Source organism: Leopardus geoffroyi, chromosome B2 (genome assembly GCF_018350155.1).
Source record: "Leopardus geoffroyi isolate Oge1 chromosome B2, O.geoffroyi_Oge1_pat1.0, whole genome shotgun sequence".
Lineage (NCBI taxonomy): Eukaryota > Metazoa > Chordata > Mammalia > Carnivora > Felidae > Leopardus > Leopardus geoffroyi.
This window is the reverse complement of record NC_059332.1, coordinates 95,046,010-95,064,904: the sequence shown is the minus strand read 5'-3', so window position 1 is coordinate 95,064,904 and position 18,895 is coordinate 95,046,010. Positions and strand designations below refer to the sequence as shown.

Here is an 18,895-nt window from a genome sequence, read left to right as displayed (position 1 = left end):
ATTGGTTGGTTCTTCTCAGGGACGTGGTGATGACTCCGCATCAGGGGTGTTTGCTCAGCTTATTTTGCCGAGATATTAATGAGGTGAACAGGTGTTGATTTAATTTGAATGGCTCAGATTTGCTTCTGGAAGGCCATCTAGGTTTATTGTTCTTTAGTAATGTTGTATTAGAGGCCCTAAATGTCAGGGATTAGGCTACGTGTAAACTCAGTACCATAGGTCATGACTATACTCTGGAGATTTGTTCATCCTTAGTACATACACAATTTGTAATATATCAGATATCTACAGATAATACTGAGTTTGCTATTATATGTAATAAAGCCACTTAAGTAGATTCACATTTTGTTTACATTGTTCTAAGAGTCATGGCTTTTGAGATCCCTAAAAGTTTGCTCATGTGCAGGTGGGTAGATTCCAGGCTACTGCTAGCAGTTAGATTGCCAAAAGAATGTCCTATTTCATTATCTTATAGAAAACAAAGTAGCAAGTAACTTCCTTCTTATTAGCGCTAAATCAATAGCATGGTATCATCTATGAATCACGGCATATGTGCTAATGGCACTTACCTTTGTCATTTTAATTGTTTTTAAAAATGAATCTGAATCTCATGTTATTCAGATTAGATTCAGCTGTGAGCGGCAGGAGAAATCAAAATAACCATGGCTTAAAGAAGAGAGATGTGTGTTTCCCTCTCACATAAAAGAAGTGCAGGAGGAGTCAGTCCAGGGCTGACATGGCATCTGAGGTGTGAGGAATCCAAGCTCCTCCTCTCTTGCTGCTTTGTCACATGTGGCTTCTGTTTCCAGCATCACTTCGTGGTCCTTGAACGCTGCTGGCCATCCAGCCATATTAATGTCTACTTTCTAGCCAACAGGAAGGCAGCAGTAGGGAAGAAGAAGAAGGGGGACGGAAGGTACATGCCAGCTGTCTTATAAGCATGTGTGCTAACGGTGACATGTGTTATGTCTGCTTTTGTCTTATTGGTGAAAAAGTACTCGTGTGGCCACGTGTATCACAAGGAGGTTTAAAGATGTTGTTTTAGTCCCAGGAAAGAAATGTGTGCAGCTAAAAATTGGGGCCTTTTTTTGAAGAAACAGGAGAATAGATATTGAGGAACAAGTAGCAGTCTGTCACACAAGACAAAATAGGCCCTCAGCATAAATTTTTGGTCTGGACCCTGAGACCAAGGAACCTAAACGCCACCTGCTGGCCAGGTACCTAAACCTCGGGGTCAGGATTCGAAAAACAAAGACTTTTGAAAAGGGTCCATATTCAAATGTAATTATGGACAGCAGAAATCACGCTCTACAAAGAGAGAAGCACCCTTTAAAGATGCTCTTCTCCCAGGAAGAAAGACCTTTAATATTGCTTCCAGAACATGAGTATATGTACTTCCTGAACTCTGGTCTTGACTCTAGCACAATTGTAACGCAAGGGGAGATAAGACTCTTGGGAATTAGAATCAAGATGAAGTGTCAGGGGTTATCTCTGTGGCAGGATGAGGAAGCCAGGTAAGCTGGGGGCCAGATGACTCTCCAGAGGTTTGACTCCATGCTAGCATTATCTTTTTGACTGGGAAAACCAAATCCTAACCATCCTCCTATGAAGGATGTGGGCACAAGCCATCCTTGTAGGACCTGCTCAGTAGGACCTGCACATCACAGATCAGCCTTTGGGGAGGAGTCAAGTCTCTAATTTCATAGCTGCCTCTTTGCTTTTGCTAGGTGGTCTGTTCTTCCACTAATGTGTTTTGGGCTGTGGACAAAGTTGTATGCCTTTCAATTGCATTTACATTAGGGTTCATATAATTGAGACCTCTCATTTTAGAGATGAGGAAACTAAAAGTCAATGTGTTTGAACAAAAGTAACACCGTAAATAATTGACAGAGCTAAGACTAGAAGGCAGAACTCCACAACTGTGCTAATCTGCACATTTTGTTATCAGGATAAATTAGATGCACTCTCTGTAGCTCAATTGTTGTTGTTGGTTTTTTTTTTTTTTTTTTTTTTTTGGTTTTTTTTGCAACTAAAATAGACTAAAAGGTTTCTAAATTCCTATGCCCCCTTACCTCTAAAAGTATGTTTCTACATCATGTAAGTATCCAGCGACTACTTTGTAGACTCTTGTGGCGCGGGTTGAACGATAAAAATACTCTCTATGTAAAAGGGAAGACACTAAGGGCCCATAAATATATGTTTAAAATCACTTATAAATATTACAATTTATCTTAGTGTTCACTTCTAATCTCTCACTGCATGTTAATTGACATTCTAATTTCCTTATCTATTTGTATCATATATATATATATATAAATATACGTATATATAATGTATATACACATATACATACATACATACATTTGTATTTTAATCTGAGGAGTTTTATGTAAGTCTTAAATGTTGCTCACCATACTGCAGCTTGAAACTCCATTTAAAGTATGTTCTAAAGTGAAATAAAACTTGAAGTGTGTATGGTTTTGCTTTTGTCCTCTTATCTCTGCTGGACTTCCCCCAAGATCTTATTCAGGGTTGGCCCTAATGCCAGCACTGGCATCAGGTTGCTTCTAACTCAAATTCAGAAGAATATGCTCAGATTTCCTTTGGACACGCTAGCCCAGGACCTTTGCTTCTTGTGCAGTGAACCTGGAAAGACACTTCTATGCCCAAAGCAGATGACCTTCTCAGTTTTTTTCCTTAGACAAGTACATCTATTCCAGTGTCTGTCCATTATATCTGCCTTCTTAATTGGTGAAGCTAGATTAAAAATTAATAGAGGATTAGGTGGATGTCTAGAAACTGGAACCTGAAAATTGCTTTGATTTTCTTTGCATTGAGAAGGCTCCATAGAAGAGGGTTGGAGTAATCTTTCTCCTGCTTTTCTGTGACAGTATCACTTCTAAACCCCAGGGGTATGTCTTTATGTAGGCTGCCACTTAGACAAGTGTTCTTTGGCTTCCTGCTGTGCTCTATCTTTTAGGCAGATGGGGAGAAGAGAACATAGGAGCTTACGGTGGTCTCTCCACCTGCTACACAGTTCTTCCCTCCCCTCCCCTTTGCCTGCATCACACTGATGGCGGGTGGATGATAGAGTGAGTAAAAATAAACCTGGCACTGCAGATATTCTATTATCTCCCCGGAGGAAAAACCATTATGGCCTAACTTCACTGGTCCACAAAGAAGGAGGACATTTTCCATTTCCCCAAGTATAACTTTTTGATTGGGGTCAAGTATCGACCTAAGTTTAGAGAAGTAGACTTGATCATTCCCTACTCACTCCCAGGGCTGACTGAATTTAAGTGGTAGATTAGAAATGTTATAATAGCGGTAAACGTGATGGCAGAATATTGCCAGTTGGAAGGCATTGTGAGAGTACTAAACAGAGACACAGATTCCTGGTCATTGTGTCAAGTGTGAGCTCCTCTACCCAACTCTTGATGCCCTCCTTCATCCATCCCTGCTAAGGTGCTGCCTCACCAAGTCCTCTTCCCAAATACTCAGCATCATCAAGGCTCAACTCCAAACCAAGTCCTTGACCACCATATGTACTTCCTCCGCTTGGCTCTCTTTCCTCTGTGCTCCATTGTGGCACTGCTCATTTTCTTTACTCCACTGTCTGAAATTCTACACGTTTTGAGTACTCAGCTAAGTCCCAACTTCTATAGAAGCTTCTCTTCTTGTCCCTGCCCTTGGAAGCTCAGTCTAAAGCAAAAAACAGGGAGAGGGGATATTCAGCTGTTACTTGGAAATATAGCACGGATGTGTACACACACTATACCAGATTGTATGTCCGTGTTCTCAGCACATCTCATTTCTTCAGAGAATCAGTACTCTCGTGATGTCTGTTTTCAGGATGAAGAGCCTGCAGTGTAGGGAAGTTAGATGGCGTAGCTGGAGCTTAATCTCTGGTCTCCAGCGCTGCAATGCTCCTAAACAGGGTACTCCCTGCCCTGAGAAGCTGGGCTGGCTTCATCACCATACTGTCCCAGTTCCAGCAGTTGAGCCCCCTGAGGTAGGCAGTCCTGGGTCTCACACAGGAATTGATATAAAATGCTGGGGCTTTATAAAGATCCCAGAGAAACCTTGTCATTTACCTTGGTTAATGTCTCAAAAGAAGGAAATGTAAATTGTCTACTCAAGCTGTATTGATAAGTACAGCCAATATAAATTCTTAACACATTGAAAATCATCTGCTAGTTGGTTCTGTTGAGTTAAGTAACAGCAGACACCTGTGTCCTCCCTGCCTCCAGCTGCATTTGTTTGTATACATGTATATGTATCTGAGTAGATGTAAATATTAATGTGCATGCAAACATATTTTTAAACAGAGAATATGCTCTTTGATCCCACATCAGGTAGTGGGTAATTCTGAAATTGACACTCAAAACAGAAAACCATTTAGGGTGCAAGTAAAAGTCACTGTGCATGCGCTGCCTTCATCGGGACCTTGGAGCCTTCCGTGTTTTGCATAGGATATTTCTAGTTCAGCTCCAAAGTTTAATGTGCACATAGCTAATTTAAATATTTGGAAAAGAACAGAGAAGAGTATAAATACTCTAAACTGTGGTTGGCACATTGCTTGAGAATCTGCAGATTTGACTGTTGAAGTGCCAACTTTGAACCATTGTTCAGAATCTTCGGAGATAGGAGGGGCCACGAGTGTCGGGTGTTGCCGGTGTGACCTCTACTCCCCTGCCTGGACCTTGCCTCCTCCTCCAAGTACATCTTCAGCTTCTGATGGGTGTCTTCCTCACCCACCATCAGAAATTTGTCAGCACTGGTGTGGGAGGTGGGATGGGGAAGAGAACCACTCTCATTCATCCAGTCTGTGTGTTATTAAGAACTTACTCTGTGCCAGGAATTGTGTTAAACACTAGGAATGTGGCAGTGACCTGGAGAGCTGTGGTCTTTGCCCCTCTGAGGAGTGCAGGCAAAAAAAAAAAAAAAAAAAAAAAAAAGAAAGAAAGAAAGAAACCCAAGTGAACAGAAAATAAATGTGAAGATTTTAACTTGGGGGAAGAGCCATGAGCAAAATAAATAAGGATTGCTGCCAGGAATGACAGAGGGGCCCAGTGTGAATCAAGTGGTCAACCAAAGTGCCCTTGAGTAAGGACAGTGGAAACATAAAGGCTACATAGGAGGGAACTAACCATGTGAAGTTCAGGTAGAGCAGCCCAGTTGTTAGAGCTAAGAAGACCCTAAGAACAAAGCACTTGGTCTCAGAGAGGACCTGAGAGAAGATACGTGGTAAGAGAGGGGGAAGACAGGGTCATGGTCATGTTGGGGTTTGTTGAGGATCCCAGGTGTGGTGGGGGTCCCTGCAGGGTCTTAACACTGGAATGTGACCTATGCTGATTTAAGAAAGCCATCTTCCATTTTATGGAGAATAGATCCAAGGGGCAGATGTGGATGCAGAGACTGCTGGAAGACCTCTGTAGCAGTAGACTGGGGGAGGCTTAAGGTGGCCTAGACCAAAGGAGAGACTATGGAGGTGGGGAAGAGTGGGTTTGGAAAACATCTGGAAGGTAGAATCAACAGGACACATTCAGGGATTGCACGTGGAGGGGAGAGGGAAAAGGACACATCAAGGATACTCTTAGATTCTGCATCTGAGCAGCAAAAAGTTGTTGGCAGTGGGTCAGGGAGGACACGTTTGGGAGGAAAAATATTTTGGATATGTCAAGTTTGTGGTGCATGTTACATTGTCAGCCAGGTGGCAATGTCAAGTGTAGAGTTGGATATTTGAGCCTCATGCTCAAAGGAGAGATCTGAGTTGGAGTTAAAGTGTGGGCATCTTCAGTATAAGGGTGTTGTTTAAATCTGGACAGAATCACATGGAGTAGAGTGAGGGAGGCTCAAGACTGCACCCTGAGGAGCCTCACAGCCAGGAGTACGCTGCAGGAAGAAGAGCCAGCATGGAGCCCCAGAAGGAGTAGCCAAGGAGGTACATGAAAAACCAGCAAACCTCAGACCAGGGGAGCCAGGAGGTCAAGGAAAGGGTATTAAAAGGAGGCAGTGGCAGACGACACTCAGTGTGGTTGGTCAAATAAGGAAGGAAGAAGAGTTCTTGGATTTGACCAGGTGGATTCATTGGTGATCTTGACAAGGACACTTTCTGGAAGAGTGGGGCAGACTGGTGGCTGAACGGCGTGTGTTGAGGAAGAGGGGAGAAGACATTCGTGGTGTTCATTTAATGATTTCTTATGGGTGGGTGTGATTGGGGGATTAGCTTTGCTTTTCATACATTATTGTATTGCATTATTATGCCAATTAGAAGTCTTGTGTTAATGTTGTAATCTGAAAAGCCTTACATATTAAAACTTAAAAAAAATGTTAAAAAAAAAAAATAATCCCTGTGAGGTTAACTGAACATCTCTTTTAACAACTGTGGTTTCTGTCTTCACACCCTACCCCCTTCATCCTCCTTCAGATTTCTTTTCAGATTTGTCATTTTCTTCCTGTAGAATAGCTTCCTGTAGAATACTGCTGTGCTAAGAAAACAAATCAATCCAAAAAAATCAAATTTTAACTTCATAGGACATTTTAAAGATGGAACCTCCCTTTGTGGCATTGAATTCAGGATCAGGGAGAAGGGAGGAGAGGAGAGGGAAGCGAGGAACCGTGTGTGTAGATGGTCTTGAGACGTTTAATTGCATGGGCTGAGAGGGGTGTACGAGGTCAAGGGCCTGTCTTACGAAGGGGGGAGAAACCAGATTATTCTGGTGTGTGGCTGGTTGGCTCCAGGAGGAGGGAACAACCACAGAGTCCAAGTTCCTTGAGAAGGTGAGCAGGTCCCAAGCCCCGGTGGAAGGCCTGGCCTTCGTGGAAGCAGGCCCTTCCTTCCCTTTGGGCAGGAAGGGAGAAAGAGGAAGTATGAGAGCTGCAATTCCCAAACACCAGCTCCTCCTTTCTTTCCTTCTGGGAGCCCACTTCAGACCTGAATTCTTCTTACCTATTTTTGGGGTTTTTTTTCCAAATAATTTTTGAGTTTCAACTAAATATTAACAAGTGGTTTTGAACTTTTGAAACACGTGCTTTTTTTTTTTTTTTTTTTTTTGTCCTGTACCCAGTGTAGGGGCAGGAAGGCTCTCACATAGCGAGTGTTAGAATTTAGAATGTTCTGCTTCTTACAAATGAGCTCTTTCCTGATTGCTCTTTTCTGTATCAGTCAGGATAGGCTGGGCCATTGCAGTTAACCAGCACCTTCCCAGTCTCAGAGGCCTGATGTCAGAAATCCCACACACTGTCCGCCAGGGCCACCTGCAGGCCCTCTGAGGAGCCTCCCCCAGTAAGCATTGGCTGTCCCTGTGACACAGAAGAAAGCGCACCCCAGCCCTGCAGCCCTTTAGCCTTCCTCCACTGCCACGTATCATTGGCCAACAACCACGTGATGGGGACGCACCAGCTTCAGAGGTAGCAGAGGGTGATGGCCGTCCTCCACGTGCTGGAAGCAGAGAGAATAGCCATGCCCTGGTGACATCACATGTCCCTCCCCGGAGAAGGCAGAGTGGGGCCTTGGAGAAGCACAGGGGTTGTCTCTGCCCCTGGCCCCATCCTTTGACCACAGCACCTGAAATTCTGTCAGAAATCCATTCCATTATTTCTACGCTTTCATTTTTCCAAATATCTTGTTTAAAAATATAAATAGCCACACAAAGCTTAGTGACTCATTACCTTTTTTTCTCCATGGACATTATTTTTTCTAGTGGACTCAAAACGGTAGGACAGTTTGTGTCCTGAAAACACTGTTTTTTAAGTAACGTTTATTATCCTACTTTACTTAATAAAAACACTGTACAGAACTGCCAGCTGAGCTTCCACTTGGCATGAGTTGCTGATAACTCCAGGCTGACGTGTGCAGTCCTGTCCCGCAGGTCTGCCCTGCTGATTCTTAGGAGGGCAGGGCGATGCTGCGAGCAGCACGGGGCTCACCGGCCACCAGTGACCCCTGGGCTGCATCCCAGCATGGCAGGCACGGGCCCTGTCTCTATTCTCCTCAGTCTCCCCATCCACTCGCTCCAGCACTTCCATATCCATGTGTCTTTTTGTCCTACCCCTTCAGGCCACCTCCCTCACCCACCCTTGCAAGCAGAGATCTTGCTGGAGAGCTGTGTCTCCCTCCCCACCTCCATGACTGTTCTCTCCACATTCACAGCCTGTGTCGGGGAGAGAGGACACTGGGGCTAGATCGCCTCTACCACGGTGCTCTTCCGTCACTGGAAAAACAGAACTCTTCCCTTGCCGTGACATTTGTGAGTTACAGCCTCCCGTCAACAGAGTACATGTACTGAGAATGTGTGGTGTGGTCAGTTTGAGGGAATGATTTATGTTGTTCTTGATACATTAGCGGGCAGACTTCATGGCTGGGGTCGGTGTTCTCAGGCTGGGCAGCCAGTTCTGAGATCAGTGGTCCAAAGGAAGAGAGAGACTGCTGTTGTTTCATAGGAGAACGTAGCTTCTTAATAAATAGCATTTCCCTTAGGATTATGTTCATCTGCTAGTTGACCAGCCTTGAGTAATGCCCCCGCCCCTAGGCTGGCCCCTGTCCTCTCCGGCTCAGCACTCAGCTGCATTCACACTGACCCCCTCACTCTGCCTGGAATGCTCACCCCCACTCCTTCACTTCCTCCACTGCACAGTTCCCATATCCCTTCTGGTTTCCCACCTGTGTAAGATAGCGGCCCTTCCTGATCCCTCTTCCAGCATCCAGCTTTGTCTTTTCATTTATGTGGTCCTCTTTTTTCCCTTCAGAAAGTGGTTTTCCCCACTGCTGTGTCCCCAGAACCCAGAGCAGAGTAGATACGTATAAATACTTGGCAGATAAATAAGAGATGCCTTGATAAATGATGCACTCTGAAATGATCTAGTTATCACTGCCAGAAACCTATACGAATGGATCATTCCCTGTCTGTAAAATTGCTATCAGACCATCTCCCTCTCCCTTCCAGAGGTAATTGGTCCTGTCTATTCAAAACCAGCAAATAGCGTCAGAAAATGAATGTTTATTACCATTTGCACTTCTATGGAATTTGTGTACGATCTAGTCTTTTAAGTGTATTTGGGTCGTGGTCTATGACCAAAGCAGGAAATCATACTACCCCTCCTTTTAGAGCATCAAACTTAATTTTTTTTTTATATCTTCCTGGCACACATTTGTGTGTGTGTGTGTGTGTGTGTTTTTGTTGTTGTTGTTGTTGTTGTTTGTTTTTTGGTTTTTGGTTTTTTTTTGCTTGCTTGCAAGTGTCCAGGAAACTTTTAGACAAGCTGAACAATAAAAAAGCAATTCTACTAACATGTAAGTTCAGTTGACCAATTCCTTGCTATGTTTTATGAGGGTTTGTGATCATTGCTTTGGATTTTTTTCTTCCTTTGGATTTTTTTAATTAATGTTTTCAGACTTTGGAAGCTTACTTTTCTCCCTTTGGCTTTTCTAGCATGTTTTCTAAAGTAGCCTCTTGTTTCATGCGTTCACTTTCCCTTTCCTTCTTCAGTCCTCAGTAGTTTCATTGATTTGTATGTATGGTTCTTGTCCTCATTGTTTGTGTTTCTTGTAATGTATTCCCTTCCTGTGTTTGCCTAAGTGAGGTCCCAAAAGTCCCAGTGCCTCATAGAAGGCAGAGGGTGCCTGAGACAGTGATAGTTCTACTAATACTAATTTAAATAAACTGGAATTTCTAAGTTAGAAGATTGTGTAAATGAAAATAATTATTTCACAGAGATTTGTTAAGCTGCTACCTTGTTTCCGGGAGTGCTGGCACTATAAGGAACAATAGGATTTACTAGGGGAAATGAGGATGTGATCAAACATTTGTAGCAATTTGGTGGTGGGAGAAACTCTGTGAAAGGTGGTCCCAGGTCCAGGGAGAGCCCAGAGGAGGAGGAACATCTAAGACTGCTCCTGGAAGGCTTCCAGGAAAGGAGCTTTGGGCAGACAGGGGAAGGGCACCAGAGGGAGGAGAGCTTGTACAAAAGCAGAGGCACCGCCAGCACCAGGGTTGGAGCCTATTGGCAGGAGATGGGCCTGGAAGTGTAGACAGGTCAAAACCGGCAGGGTCTGGTATGCATCCAAATGGGATGAGACTTTATCCCCTCTATAGGGTCAGGAGTCAAGGAGAGTCATGAAGCCTGGCAGTGCTGGCAGTCAGCGAATGCATGGGCACAGCTTGAAACCCCCAGCGGTGTATGTAGAGGGGGAAGAGGACCTAAGGGAGCACAACTTTTAAGGACTAGGGAGGTTGCCAGGAAAGCAGCAGACTGAAGAGGCTGTGAGTGGGGCCACTGAGCCCGGCTGTCTGGGAGTGAGGAGTCTCCTTGCAGCCCTGGGCTTTAGGTGTTAGTAACTAGGCAGTAGAGATAATGTAAGAACTTCACTAGATGAAAGTTTTTGTCCTCAGTGTGCTGGTTTTGTAGCCAGCTTTTCTATACACACCCCTGATGTTTCATAGTCCTCAAGTTCCCTGTGTGCCATCCTTAATGCTATCATCAGAACAGCAGTGTTCTTTTCCAGATCTTCTACGAACATGATTCAGTTATTCATCTGAAACTTGCATTTTCCTTCGACTTTGGTATTTCGCTACCTTGATTACAAGGGATAATAAAAAGGTGGCGGGGGGGGGGGGGGGTTGCGCCTGGGTGGCTCAGCTGGTTAAGTGTCGGACCAGCATCTGACTCCTGATTTTGGCTCAGGTCATGATCTTGCCTTTTGGTTCTTTGATCCTTGCATCTGGCTCCATGCTGACAGTGCAGAGCCAGCTGTGATTCTCTCTCTCTCTCTCTCTCTCTCACCCTCTCACCCCCTTTCCCCCACTCGTGTTCTCTCTCTCTCTCAAAATAAATAAACATTTAAAAAAATACACAGGGGCACCTGGGTGGCGCAGTCGGTTAAGCGTCCGACTTCAGCCAGGTCACGATCTCGCGGTCCGTGAGTTCGAGCCCCGCGTCGGGCTCTGGGCTGATGGCTCAGAGCCTGGAGCCTGTTTCCGATTCTGTGTCTCCCTCTCTCTCTGCCCCTCCCCCGTTCATGCTCTGTCTCTCTCTGTCCCAAAAATAAATAAACGTTGAAAAAAAATAAATAAATAAATTAAAAAAAAATACACAAAAAGGTATGTGTGTATGTGTATGCATATTTAAAATTACACTATTTCCAAATTTAAAGCATTTTAAAAATGCTGTCTTTCTGTCATGACACTGCTGGGATGAACAAGGTGGAGGGAGGCATTTCACAGCCATCAAAAAAGAAAAAAAATACTATGTACGGTTTCACTGCTACGATTTTTGCTACCGATTCTACTGCACAAATCTGAAACATTTCACACAGCAGAGCATAAAATGTAAATCAAAGAAGTTATGCCTGTAATTTTGCAGCAGGATTTCTGAACCTTGTGATTGGTGTTCATTTGCTCCCCTTCCTCTCTTTCTGCCCCCTGGTGAGTTGCCTCCAGCAGCTGTTTGTGATGCCCCTGGAGGCCTCTCCTTGTGTTGCGTGTTCTCACTGACCACTTCTTTGCAGCCTGCCTTCACCAGCAGGGGCCCGTTTCCGGCTCCACGTTTCCCGGTGTGGGGGAGTGAAATGCACTGAGGTGCTCATGAGCTTCTTAAGGATTGTTCTGAAAGCGACTTGAAATCCTCTATGATAGGTTTTTCTTGCCTCTTGCTCACCAGAGGGGTTTATTTTGGTGATTTGCATTTGCATTGTCTGAGAGACGCTAGATAGAAGCAGACCAGCATAATAGCTGCACTGGAAGTGTCCAACAGACACTCACATAAATGTCTTTATGCCAGAGAATTGTACTTCCAAATTCACCTCTTTAGTATTCCAGTCATTCGTTTTTCTGCAGTGAAATGATTTTGTGTGCATTTGCTCCTTACAGTGTTCGGCTGTATCTCACTTGCCCCTTGGATACCTACAGACGAGAGAATGGCAATTGGACAGTTGTGCCTGCTTCCTGGTTCTGGGGCTTTTGTCAGGACTGCCCTTAGTCCAGGGCCACTCTTGGCCGTGTACAGCTCTGTTCCAGCACCCCCCCCCCCCCCCCCGCCACGAAATGCTTGATTGCACAAACACTGCTCTTTCCTCCTCACTAACATGTCTGTCTTTCCTAGTCCACCCTTTTAAGGAAGGCATGCTCAGCTACCAGCCACAGACCCTTAAAGCTCTGTGGTTCTCTTCTATTTCTGAACATTCTAGCCAGAATTTGTCTTGTCAGCATTTTGCCTATTAACTTTGCTTTCCTAAGGCAATAAAATAAATAGGTGGTCCACCCTAGTTTTGAGTTAATGAGAATTCGAAATTGATTTCATGTATTCTTCCAGGGTTTTTATGACACAGGTGCAGTCCCATGCAGTAAATGACCATAAGTAAACGGTTTCAGAGCCATGAAGCCCACCCGCCCTCGCATTGCTGAATTAACAGATTAACAGCTACACATAAGGAAAATGTCAGGTGTTAAATATTTTTCATTAGTAATACGTTGGAAATTTGTGACCTCATACAGGCTTATACAGTCTCTTGAGTGCCCCAAACAGAGTTCTTTTGTATTTTATTACTTTTCAGCTTATAAGCATTTTGACGCCAAACTCTTGACTGCTTTATTTGTAAGGAGTTTTATTTCAATATCTGCCACTTAAAATACTTTTTGGTGTGTTGTTTGAAGCATAGTGTCCAGTGTGAGCATTTTTCTTTGTGCATTCATCCAGCACTTGCCTCAGGGCTCGCTCTCTTTCAGGCACTGTGCTAGCTGTAGAGAGGTAACAGACCCATGGGGGCACATGAGGGCACAGCAGCGGTGCCACACAGGACTCGGGAGGGGTCCCTGGAGGGGAACCAGGGGATTTGCTGATCCTTTATTTATAGTGGCTAAGAGGATGGAGTCTGGAGTCAGCTGGCCCAGATGCAAATCCTGACTCTGTCACTTACAAGATACATGATCTGGACTAGCTACTTCTCTTGGTCTGAGTGACGACCCCCCCTCCCCCAAAAAAGGGAGTATTCATGGTATATACCTCATTAAATGAGGGAATATTTATAAACTCTTACAGTAGTGCTTGGTTCAGGGTTAGACTTGCTTAAATGTTTTAAATCAAGTAAAATAAATAACATCTATTTTGACTGAAGTAAGGGCTAAAGAAAATTCTGTTGTGAAAAATGCAGAAACTAACTGGCAGGCACTTTAGTATTTGTTTTTAAAAGTATAGAACTTTAGATGATAGTCTGTGTGGAAATTTATGAGCCCTGGGTTCTATCTCCAGCGCGTTAGCTAACTTATTCCCTGTGTTTTTTAGTTATTCTGCTGTTGCAGGTAAGGAGGAACTTTGTAACAACAAGAGAGGCTCCTGAAGTCAAATAAGCTGCCACTTGTGCTCTTGTAAATTTCTTTCCTACCACTAGAAATAGCCAAGCAGAGGCTGAACCTGCCTGAGATGTAGCTTTGGGGATGCCTACATTGGGTAGGAGCATGAGACCCGGGTCAAATAAGGGAATTCCTAAGAGCCAGTGAAATTTTTTTTTTCAGTTGTGCTTTAGTCTGTAAACCCTTGCAACTTTGGGCATCTGGAGATGTGCCAACTTTGGGCACTTTCGGTGGAGAGGACAGTTTCAGTTGGGAAGGATTCAGAAAGGTTGAAGTTAGAGGGTGGAGAGATTTAATATCTGGTCTAAAACATGAAAGTCATTTTATAGAGGATGGGGGTGTGTTGCATGTTTTGAGTAGGGGAGTGACCAAGATTAAAAGGAAGGTTCTCTTTTTTCTTTTTTTTTTAAATCTCAGGGAGATTAATCTGGTAACAAGTGCCCAAAAACTGGAAGTGGGAGTCCTGTTAGGAGACAGGCAGGCAGGGATAAGATAGTGTGCTAGAGGCATCCAGGATACCTTTTGAGGCTTAGGAACTGAGGTGAGCTGGTATAGGTTTTGGAGGGATCAGAAAGAGTGTTTGATACGCAATTCTAACCCATTTATTCATTCAGCAAATGTTCATTGAATGCAAGCGGTGCAGAGCTCCTAACCCCTGGTGATGGAGTCCTCATGCTGTTTTCATAAAGAACAAAACAAACACATGTGCATTTGACGTGCAGCCTAAATGCCACCGTAGTAAGCCTCATTACCGGCAATTTATGCATTCTGCGAGAGCACCCGCAGAAACAATGCCTGTTACAAAAACAGAGGCTGCTTTCTCTGAACCTGTGCATGCAGTAGGTCCTTCACATTTATGAAAAGGTCTGATTGTGTTTGCAGTGACCACAAAGAGGTCAGATCAGTGGAGCTGAAGATGGCTAGTATGTTTGTGGTCAAGCCATATTTATTCATCATAGCCCAGAATGCCTCTAAACTCCAGACAGACTTCAAAGTACCATGATCTACTTGTGCCACTGTCTTTCTTTCCTTGTGTTCAGAATCTTCCAGTTTCTATTTCACTTCTTGCTCCATAGTTTGAGACTGGGAGTGGGCTTATTATTCCAAAGAACAGATGGCCAGCCTTTGAGAGCTGAGTGCATTTTTGCAGAGATTATCAGTATAGCACTTAGCACATTGTTGGTGCTCAAGAAATGTACCAAAAGTTAAAATAGGTTTTTAAATAGACTGATGTTGCTACTGTGGAGGTCCCCCATGGGAGTTTTTAAATCTCCAGTGTTAGAAAAATGTCTACCCATCCTTCGAAAAGCAAACAAAAAGGACCTGGAATAGAAATTTCCTTTTATATTTTCTGCCCAAAGGTGACTCTTCCCCGCTTCTCCAACGTTAAATGTCTGGAAAATAGATAGGATTACAACCTTCTAATGCCAGGCGGGTATTTTTAACCTAAGCACAGTACAGAAATGAGCAGTGCCCCCTCGAAACCCTGGGAAGCCCTTCCTATACTCATCTTACAAGGTAATGGAGGCACAAAGATGGCCTTCTGCTCAATTCTTTGGGAAATGGAATGTCTTGATCCCTGTTTGCCTTGACCATGATATTTCTGAGCAGCTCTGCTCCTTGTCACATGTATTTGCCACACTTAGCACAGGCCACACAAGTGGCCTCTGTCAACTCTGATAAAAAGGGAAGCTCAGCACCCTTTTACGAACATTCTCCTTTTAACCTGTCAGGCCCTAAAATTAGGAAGGAGCTGCTATCACGGTGCATTCTTCTCTCTGAAGGGCCCGCCCTCTGCAGTTTACTTTTCCTCTGTCGTCTCTGAGCACGTCCCTTTACTGGTGATCCTGAGAGCCCTGGCACTTGTCTCAGATAGCACCAGATCTGAACTAGAACAAATGTGGGTTGAAGATTGTTTTCAGAAGCTTCAGTGGTTGCCCATGTTTGAATGTCTCAGCAAAATTGATTTTATTACCAAAGGTATTCATCTCAAGAAAAGTGATCGTTTTAGTGGAGATGGCTAGTCTTTTCATAACTGATGTTTTCTTGAAGAGCAGTAATGTTTCCTTGATTTGTTTATGTGTCCTTGCTCCACTTTTTTTTAAAGGAAAATGTTTTTATTTCATCTTTTCAAAAACCATCTCTTAACTACACATTAAGACAACTGGGCATGTATTCAGTGACCATCATCTCATGCCTAAGCATGCTTCCAGAGTGATACTACTTTATATTCGGTGGCGCCTCTGGAAAGTCATACTTGACAATAAAGGGTAGTCATTTCTGGTGTTTTGTTTTGTTTTGTTTACTATATACTTTATACAAGTTGAAACCCTTTGTCTCTTTTCTTCAGTAGTTTTTTAATTTAAAGAATTCAACTTGAGGATCTGTGAAATCTTATCTGTTAAATAATCATTCATTAGAATATGGGCTTCAATATACAGAATTGGAATCTGCTTTAAATTTAATTGATTGCTTAGAAGGTTGGGGTTGCTTTCTTTAGGATTGTCATAAGCATTTTTTGTGTTTCATTTGTGAAGTTAATTGTATCTGTTACACTTTTAAAAATATCATTGAGGGGTGCCTGGGTGGCGCAGTCGGTTGGGCGTCCGACTTCAGCCAGGTCACGATCTCGCGGTCCGGGAGTTCGAGCCCCGCATCGGGCTCTGTGCTGACAGCTCAGAGCCTGGAGCCCGTTTCCGATTCTGTGTCTCCCTCTCTCTCTGCCCCTCCCCCGTTCATGCTCTGTCTCTCTCTGTCCCAAAAATAAATAAACGTTGAAAAAAAATTAAAAAAAAAAAAAAATATCATTGAAACTGAATTATTTTAGTAGAATGACATTGCAGAGACACTGAGATTTTTATTATTTTAGTAATCTGCCTTCAAGATGGTAACACTGATGACTGCTTGGAGAAGGATTATCTTTCCAAGAAGACCTTTTTTGCTTTAAAAAATAGTAAATATTATAACCTCTGTATCTGAAATGTGGCTTTTGACATACTTGAATGAGTCTCCTTTTCAAGAGGGTAACAAAAACAGAAAAGCCAATAAATCACTGTATCTCTGGCAGAATATTTGTCCCCTGGATTCCCTAGAGACTGGTGATCATTGTCTTGAGAGGAAAAAAAATCTATTAAATCAGTGCCAAAGCTTCTAACATTTGCAAAATATTAGATAGTTTACACCCAATAAAGATATTTACAAGGAAGTAATAACACAGTGAATTACTTTGTGATAAGAGTAGGAAAAAAACCTGGACCAGGGACTTAGGAGAGCATGGTGGTAATTTTCCATAAACTGGCAGCGTTACCTTGGCAGGTATCTTATCTTCATGGACCTCAGGTTTGTCATTCATATAATAAGAGAGGGTGACCAGCTTATGAGGTCCCAGAGGGACAGTCTCTCCTTGTATCTAAAACATTGCAAATCTCCAGAATTTGGGATTATCTTATTAACTCCCCGGGGCTGAGAAAGAACTGATACCAGCTTTTTTTTAACCAAGTGGCACGGTCTTGGGACTGCTCAGAAAAGACCCGTCACTGTCCTCTATCGACAAACAGCGCGGGCTTCACAGAGAATGTAGACCTTCATTGCCTTGTTGTGCTGAATGTTCTTGGTTGAAGATGTGGAGTAACATTATTACACTGCTGTGAGAGTCTCCAAAATGAGGCATTTAAGTTTTAAAGGGGAGAGAAATAAAATTAAGGAGGGAAGCTTTCTTAATCTAGTGTTTGAGCAACCTTTGGCTGGCTCACTAATGTTTAGAACTAACTGACTTTGAATGGCTGCCATGATGTTTACTTTGGCTTTGAATGGCTGTCATGATGTTTATTTTGACTTGTGCTGTCCCTGATGAAGGTTTCATGTGGCCACATGCTTAAGTAGACCCTCTTATGAGATCTCCCAGGAGCTTCTTCGGTGGTACTTGCAGTCTGTTAAGGGGAAGCGTGTGCCCAAGGACAGACCCTGTTACATTGGTGTCGCGGGCTTCTTGTGGAACTGGCTCTATTGCACAACCTATTTGCTCTGCTGCTGACAGGAAGAAGGGAAGGCAGGGCCCATCAGCTTCACATGACGAGCCATTACCGCTGGGTGATAGAGAGACTTTCTGTTACTCAAGTAGCCGCCTGTTAGATCTTGTGTGAGCACTTTGTTTTCCTGTCCATTAAGGATCCCATAAGAGCCCTGGCATTCCATTAAAGGGCTGTGCCCACAGTGGACACTCAAAAACAATGGATGTGTATTGCCAGCGCCCTCTCATTTGGTTACAAGTATGAGGGGGGAAAAAGTAAGTCGTTTTGCTTTTTAACTTGAACCTAAGTATTGTCATGGCAATAGGCTATTAAATAATGGAAGAATTACACATGGATTTAAACTTTGGCAGTTGCGGGGCACCTGGGTGGCTCAATCGGTTAAGCGCCCGACTTCGGCTCAGGTCATGATCTCGTGGCTCGTGAGTTTGAGCCCCGCGTCGGGCTCTGTGCTGACAGCTCAGAGCCTGGAGCCTGTTTCAGATTCTGTGTCTCCCTCCCTCTCTCTCTCTCTGACCCTCCCCTGTTCATCCTCTGTCTCTCTCTGTCTCAAAAGTAAATAAACGTTAAAAAAAAAAAATTACAAAAAAATAAATAAACTTTGGCAGTTGTCTACTCATAAGGCACTAATGGCTTTTGTACATATATATATATATATTACATTCTAATTTTTGTATGTTACTGATAGTAGTTTCAGGTTCTATTCCTACCACAGTGCCACTTTAGCAAATGAGAGGCGTCAGGGAGACAGTTGGTTTTGAGGCTAGTGCTGTATGGAACCCTGAGCAGGTCCACCAGTACAGATGGTGGAGGGGAGGCCTGGCTGTGGGAACTGAAAGGACTGAGAGGTCCTTGGCACAAGACCAGATTCTGAGTTGGCAGTTGAGTGGCTGAAAAGAGAGAGAAATGAGAGAGCACTGTTACTAACCAAAATAAAAGAACCCCAAGGAAGTACATCCCACGTACACCCAGGGCATGGTGTCTTGCAGGTATAGAGGGGCCACCTGCCATGTGAGATCACAGCCCCTCGTGTGGCCTGCAAGTGCGATCTTGAAGGTCCGTAGCAGAGAGTAATTTATTAAAGCTCTCTGAGATGGCAGAGGTGGGTTTGCAGGGAGAAAAGAAGAGACTGAGTATGGAAAACAGTAGCATGTGGGAAGAAGAAGAGTTAGTCTGGATTGGTTAGGAAGGCTGGAAAAGAATTAGGGAAATACAGAAGGACCCAAGAGATACTCTGCCCAAGAACCCAAAGCAGTTGCCAGATTCTAGAGATCAAAACAGATGAGGCCTGGGAAGAAACCAGTTAAAAAATAGCATTTCTGAACAGTGGGGGAAAGGATAATTCTTCCGTAAATGGTACATAATAGTTGGCCATTTGGGGGAAAGACCATATGTAAAAATAAACTCCATTTGGATTATAAATGTAAATGTAAAAACTCAAAATGAAAATATAGACAAATATTTATATAACTTGGGGTGAGAAACTTCTGTCTATATATGTGGTATATATATTCAAGA

General features: G+C 43.5%; 1 protein-coding gene and 1 long non-coding RNA gene across 2 annotated transcripts in view; one reads left to right on the top strand and one right to left on the bottom strand.

The window, feature by feature from the left end:
• LOC123608789 (prolyl endopeptidase) overlaps window positions 1-18,895 on the top strand; it is a 120,247-nt gene that overhangs the window by 82,622 nt on the left and 18,730 nt on the right. The gene's annotated exons all lie outside the window — the stretch shown is intronic.
• Window positions 1-18,895, bottom strand: part of LOC123608790 — a 42,266-nt gene that overhangs the window by 5,914 nt on the left and 17,457 nt on the right. The window lies entirely within an intron of this gene.